The 6,976-nt window shown below is 42.5% G+C and overlaps 1 pseudogene; it reads left to right on the forward strand.

Moving 5' to 3' along the window:
- Window positions 1–5,735: 5,735 nt before the first annotated feature.
- Window positions 5,736–6,749, forward strand: LOC112675455 (glyceraldehyde-3-phosphate dehydrogenase-like; annotated as a pseudogene).
- Window positions 6,750–6,976: the final 227 nt, after the last annotated feature.

The following is a 6,976-nucleotide window of genomic DNA, read 5'->3' on the forward strand; positions in this document are numbered from 1 at the left end:
CACTTATCGAGTGCCCTTGAATGGGAGGCCCCACAATCTTCACCACATAGGTCAGCAACTGAGGCCAGCCATGCCAAGGGCAGTCAGACAGATGCTCTGAGCTCGGCCAGCCAGGGAGTCTTCTTTGATGGAGATAACATGTAACCTAAAGGAAAACTTCAGCCCTTGTCATTACAGGTCTTTCTTTTCTGCTAGGTCGTGCGTGCTGAGGAACACAGAAATCTTTTTTATTTTAATTGTGAAACATTCCAGTTAAAAAACATCCTCGTGGCTGGCATGTTTAATTGAGCTCCTGAGAGGTTGCGTCGGTGAGACTTCGGATGAATCGCCCGCAGTCCCATTGGTCTCACCAAGAACCCATTGATGTTTCATAAATCCAAGTCGGTACAAATCTAATTGAGTTACCATGCTGAATTAGCTCACATCTAAATGGCATTCATGTCTACAAATGGAATAATTAGAGTCTAGAAAATGGGATATATCAAGTGGCATCCCAAGTGACAACAGAGAGGCATTTGTATTCATTCAATCAACTGCTTAAAAAAAAAAAGCTGCTGTTAAGACTTGACTTGGGCTGGATGATTAGATGTGGTGTATGGGCGCTTTGTTTCTCTTATTTTTTTTTTATATTTATATTTATTTGCAAGAGGACCCTCTACTCATTCTTCAGATATGTGAAAAAAGAAATGTCAGGCCTGAAGTTATTTTTGACCACCTAGTTTAAAAAAGAAAACAAGAAAAGGGAGAGAGGGATAGTCCCATTTTAGCTTACAGATCTGTTTGTTTTCCACAATTGGGAATAGCATCTTTATTTCATTCCTTTTGAGCTGTATTTTTTTTCTTCTGCATTTGCGTCTAAGTACCCTGGTCAAGATGAATTCACATGGGGTTGGGGGGGCGGGGTGGCGGGCAGGTGGATCCTGATGTGAATGCCAGGCCATCCTCTATTTGAAAAGCACTGAAGTACCTAATCATAAAAAATAAAGTTCACATCTTGTCCAGAAAGAATCTCATTAAATGGTTTTATTTCCAAGTTATTTTAGTTGTGAAATTTTAGGATATTTGAATTTAATGCTTCTTTGACTAATAGTTCAACTCAGCAAATATTACAAACAGGAAGAAGGCATTTTGACTATGCAGGCTAATAGTCTCCTTCTAATTCACACTGTAGTCTTCAATCTCATTTACATGCTTAGTTTATTTATTACCCCAATTAAGTTTTGCAAATAGTTTGCAATGAGGTCCCCATGACCTCATAACTCACAATTACTCTTGGGATCTCCTGCCCACTTTGGCACGTTTTGAATAATACTGCAATATCTTCCAGGAAAGGATTGTACTTAGAAAGTGATAGATGGTGATTGAGAGCATCTTGTCCATAAAAGACCGGATCTGAGATGTGTCTTTGGTCTGTTAACTGGTGTATAGTTCACAAACCTAAGCATTTGGAACGTTGGGATATCAGTGCCCCCTGTGGCCATCATTTTTCTCATCTTAACCACTGACAATATCCATTGCCTCTTTTATCAAGGGTGGGATGCTTCAGTGTTAGAAATCCACTGCCTGCTGTAAGGTCAGCCCTTGTGGCACACATGTAGTACATGGTATTCTCTGATGGGGGCCAGAAGGATTTATCTCCCTAACTCAATTTTCACTCTCCCAATTTATGCTGTCCATTAAAAATCTGAACTGGTGAAATCCAAATTAAGTCTCTAGTATAGTTCACAGTATTATTATATCAATGTTAATTTCTTAGTTTTGACAAAGGTACCATGGTTATATAAGACATTAGATTAGGAAAAGCTGGGGTGCCTGGGTGGCTCAGTCAGTTGGGCATCCAACTCTTGGTTTTGGCTCAGGTCATGATCTCATGGATATGGATCAAGCCCCATGTCAGGCTCTGTGCTTAAGTGTGGAGTCTGCTTCAGATTCTCTCTCCTTCTCTCTCTCATTCAAATAAATAAAAAAAATCTAAAAAAAAAAAAAAAGATTAGGGGACAGCCCCAGGGAGGCAGCGGTTTATTGCCACCTGCAGCCCGGGGTGTGATCCTGGAGACCCGGGATCGAGTCCCACATTGGGCTCCCTGCATGGAGCCTGCTTCTTCCTCTGCCTGTGTCTCTGCCTCTCTCTCTCTCTCTCTCTCTGTCTCTGTCTCTATGAATAAATAAAATCTTAAAAAAAATTAGGAAAAGCTGAGTGAGGGGTATCTAAGAACCCTCTGTACTATCATTGCAACTTTTTTACGTATATAAAATTCAAAATAAAGGTTAGAAAAATCTTTCTATCTACAATCCTCAAAACTAGAACTATCTTTATGAGTTCTATTAAAGTCCACTCCAGATCAGACCAACCTATGACTGGAATGTGTCAGGAGGAGAGATTTGTAGAGGGAGGAGGAAAGGGAAGGGAACCTGGTCTCAAGTCCTGGCTCTGGCGTTCACCAGCTAGGGACCTTGGATAAGCCTCTTGATCTCTCTGTACTCTAATTTCCTCATCTGACTGAAGATATCACCCATAATGCCTCCATTATGGCTCAGAAAGGAACAAATGTGAAAAAAAAATGACTCTGCTTTAGGAAGCTAAAAAGCTGTAGATTGTAATTAACACCTCTGATGGAGGTGAGTGTCAAGGGCAAACTGGCATATGAACAATACCTTAAGATGTTATAGAAATTACTAAAAGAGTCTTTGGAGCTCATTAGACCAATCTACTTTTACAGATGAGAATCCCAAAGTGCAGAAAGTGACTTGTCCAAGGGTGATAGTCAGAAATAGAATTCATACTCCTAATTCCCTGGCCAGTGCTCTTTCCACCGGGATGTGATATTTCTCAATGTGTTCAGGACTGGCCCTTGCCAAAGGTCAAGCAAAATGATCTGCTGGATGTCTCCTTTCCAGTTTTGATTGGAAAAACATTCTTCCCCTTCTAATATTTTATTATTGTGTAAGCACAATGAATTTCCAAACCAAAGGGCTTTCCTGTGAAGGATGGTCTAGTTATCAATGCAGAGAAAATTCGTTAAAATAAAAGCAATCAGAGTAACTGCACAGAAATGGAAGTTCAAACAGCCTGATGATACCAAGCAGCATAGAACCTATCCTACAACTGAGATTAAACACCCTGAAATCTAAGCTTGTTTAAAACCAGAAACCCTTCCCAGTTTCTCCATTTGCCCCACAGCATCACTTCCCCACAGTTCTCCAGGTCATTTTTCTCTTTCAGGAGTCTTTTTTTTTTCTTTTTCTGTCACTATCTTAAGTTAATATCTTATCTAGGATCCTCTTGGGAGTAGAATGTAAGTCTGACTCATCTTCATAAACTCCCCAGCACCTCACGGGATGCCTGATGCCTCTTACCCATCAGGTGTTCAAAACTGTTGCAAGAATGTGTCTATACAAAACCTCTTGTGAAACCTTTCAAAAGCTCACATCAGGCTTCCCTGAGGTCCCAAGGAAAGGATTTCACACTTGAAATCATGCAACATTAAAAGACAAATTAAGCTACTTCACTGCAAGATGAGCTAATGGATAGACTATCCTGAAGAAATCAGATCTCAAAACAATCCTCCGAAAAGAATCTCCTCAGCTGCCAGGTTATAGGAGACCACACTCTCAATATTAAATGTTTTCACTGTAGATTACTAGAAATTTCATTAGCATATTTGCATTCTAATCTGTGGATCTATTTATCACCATACTGTGATTTACCTTGTGCTACTTCCCTTATTTGTGTTAACATCTCATATTGGTAATTCAGTCCATGAATGTGTACTTTTTGAAATAATCAAATAATGATATGCAAATCAGCTTAACATTTTGAATGCCATACCCGGCAAAGGTGCAGAGATATGGAAAAGTAACTTGGTTAAAATGTTAAGTAGGCTTTCTTAATTCCGAATGTTGGCAACACACTTGAGGAGTTTGCATCTGTCCAAAATAAGTGCATCCTTCACCTGACCTCTGCAGCAAAGAACTGACATGGGAACAGCAGTTCACTCTACTCAGATTTTCAAGAGAAAGTTTTCTCAGGATCTATGAACCAACAAAGGAAAGCTTCAGGGAAGTGGCTGACAATAATTGAGAGAATTGGGGATCCCTGGGTGGCGCAGCGGTTTGGCGCCTGCCTTTGGCCCAGGGCGTGATCCTGGAGACCTGGGATCGAATCCCACGTCGGGTGCATGGAGCCTGCTTCTCCCTCTGCCTGTGTCTCTGCCTCTCTCTCTCTCTCTCTCTGTGACTATCATAAATAAAAAAATTTAAAAAAAAATAATTGAGAGAATTCCGGTACTGTTTTGTGTATCCATTAACTCCTGGATTCACTTATTCAAGCGATTTATCTGAAAAGTAGAGAGATGGAATCAACAGTCAAAGTGGAAGTCCCAGTTCAAGCTTGGGGAGCCCTACCTTGTCATGTACCATCAATAAAGTATACTGTACCCAGCCAAAAAAAAAAATATATAGTATCTTGTTAAGAGCAAGAGCTATGTATAGAGGACTCAGAAGGAACCAAAGTTTCAGGTTGCATAAGGAAAAAAAAAATGTAGCTCTCTTCGTCAAGGAAAAAAAGTTTCTATTGCTTTTAGCTACACTTAACAGGGACCTAGGTCAAATCACATAATAAACATGGAAATGTATCGGGCAGCCTGGGTGGCTCAGTGGTTTGGCGCTGCCTTCAGCCCAGGGCATGATCCTGGAGTCCCGGGATCGGATCCCACATCAGGCTCCCTGCACGGAGCCTGCATCTCCGCCTCTCTCTCTCTCTATCTCTTCCATGAATAAATACATTAAAAAAATCTTAAAAAAAAAAAAAAAAAGGAAATGTACTGCATGCTAAAGAAGTCTTGAGTTGGCTGGCCCCTCAGTAGCTTGGGGCTGTCATGAAGAGCCCTGGTCCTTCCTATCTTTTCCCTTTGCCCATGTCAGCACATCATCTTTGCCTTCATAGGCCAACAAATATAGGTTCATTTTCACTGGAAGAAGTGAGTCGTTTCTTCTTATGTCTATTTGTAAGACAGGACATCACTTCTAGGAGCCAAAGCAGATTTCCACTCCAGATGCATTGGCTGAAATTCAGACACATGCCTTCTTCTAAACTAATCACTGGCAATGGAAAGGAGATTATCAGGCTTGAGTTAGACTAATAAAGGATTTGCCCTTGAGCTGTGGTCACATTTCTTGAAGAGTAGACACTAAACAAACTTAAGTTTCTGTCTGCAAAAAAGAAGGAGGACCAGACTTTGGTAAGTAGCCTACAGTGGAGTACTCACTCAGTAGAATGGCATAGGAATCATAGCTCTAGGATGCAACTCTTCTGCCTCGACATTTCTGCAGTTGCAGAGAAATCAGTGATCCTAACATTTTACAAGATATCTTATTAATTAGAGATAGAAAGGGAGAAATGAATTCATATTAGTAAAAGTTCTCCAAACTCTGACTTTACATGGGAATCATCAGAAGTTTTTTCACTCAGGGATTGTACATAGAGATGACAATTAGGTAGCTGCTTCTCTGAGAGCTTAGAAACAAAGTCTATACTATGTATGACTAATTGTGGGAGAAAACAAGGAGATTGGGCTTAAGAAGATCCAAAATTCAGTCAAGGTGGCTTGGGTTGCATTCCTTAAAGATGGACCAGGGATGGGTTCATAGTTAATAAGACATAATCTAATCAACAATATTGCATCCTGGGCTCTCTGCTCCTCCCCGTTAAACAGACAGCTGCTGCTTCTGGTGCAGTGCCAGCTGCGTCCCCGAGACATGATGGTGAAGGTCGGAGTGAACGGATTTGGCCGTATTGGGCGCCTGGTCACCAGGGCTGCTTTTAATTCTGGCAAAATGGATATTGTCGCCATCAATGACCCCTTCATTGACCTCAACCTCATGGTATACATGTTCCAGTATGATTCTACCCATGGCAAATTCCACAGCACAGTCAAGGCTGAGAATGGGAAACTTGTCATCAATGGGAAGTCCATCTCTATCTTCCAGGAGCGAGATCCTGCCAACATCAAATGGGGTAATGCTGGTGCTGAGTATGTTGTGGAGTCCACTGGGGTCTTCACCACCATGGAGAAGGCTGGGGCTCACTTGAAGGGTGGGGCCAAGAGGGTCATCATCTCTGCTCCTTCTGCTGATGCCCCCATGTTTGTGATGGGCGTGAACCACAAGAAGTATGACAACTCCCTCAAGATTGTCACAATGCTTCCTGCACCATCAATTGCTTGGCTTCTCTGGCCAAAGTCATCCATGACCACTTTGGCATCATGGAGGGCCTCATGATCACTGTCCATGCCATCACTGCCACCCAGAAGACCGTGGACGGCCCCTCTGGGAAGCTGTGGCATGATGGCTGAGGGGATGCCCAGAACATCATCCCTGCTTTCACTGGCACTGCTAAGGCTATGGGCAAGGTCATCCTTGAAGCTCACTGTATGGCCTTCCGTGTCCCCACCCCCAACATGTCAGTTGTGGATCTGACCGGCCGCCTGGAGAAAGCTGCCAAATATGACAACATCAAGAAGGTGGTGAAGCAGGCATCAGAGGGCCCCCTCAAGGGCATCCTGGGCTACACTGAGGACCAGGTTGTCTCCTGCAACTTCAACAGTGACACTCACTCTTCCACCTTTGACACCAAGGCTGGCATTGCCCTCAATGACCACTTCGTCAAGCTCATTTCCTGGTATGACAATGAATTTGGCTACAGCAACTAGGTGGTGGACCTCATGGTCCACATGGCCTCCAAGGAGTAAGTCTCCTGGACCACCAGCCCCAGCGAGAACAAGAGGAAGAGAGAGGCACTCCCTGCCCCAACTTAATCCCCCAACACACTGAGAATCTCCTGACCTCCAATTTACATCCCAGACCCCGAGGAAGGGGAGGAGCTTGGGGAGCCCTACTTGTCATGTACCATCAATAAAGTATACTGTACCCAGCCAAAAAAAAAAAAAAAAGTATATATATATATATATATATATAT

This window comes from Canis lupus, chromosome 30 (genome assembly GCF_003254725.2).
Source record: "Canis lupus dingo isolate Sandy chromosome 30, ASM325472v2, whole genome shotgun sequence".
NCBI lineage: Eukaryota > Metazoa > Chordata > Mammalia > Carnivora > Canidae > Canis > Canis lupus.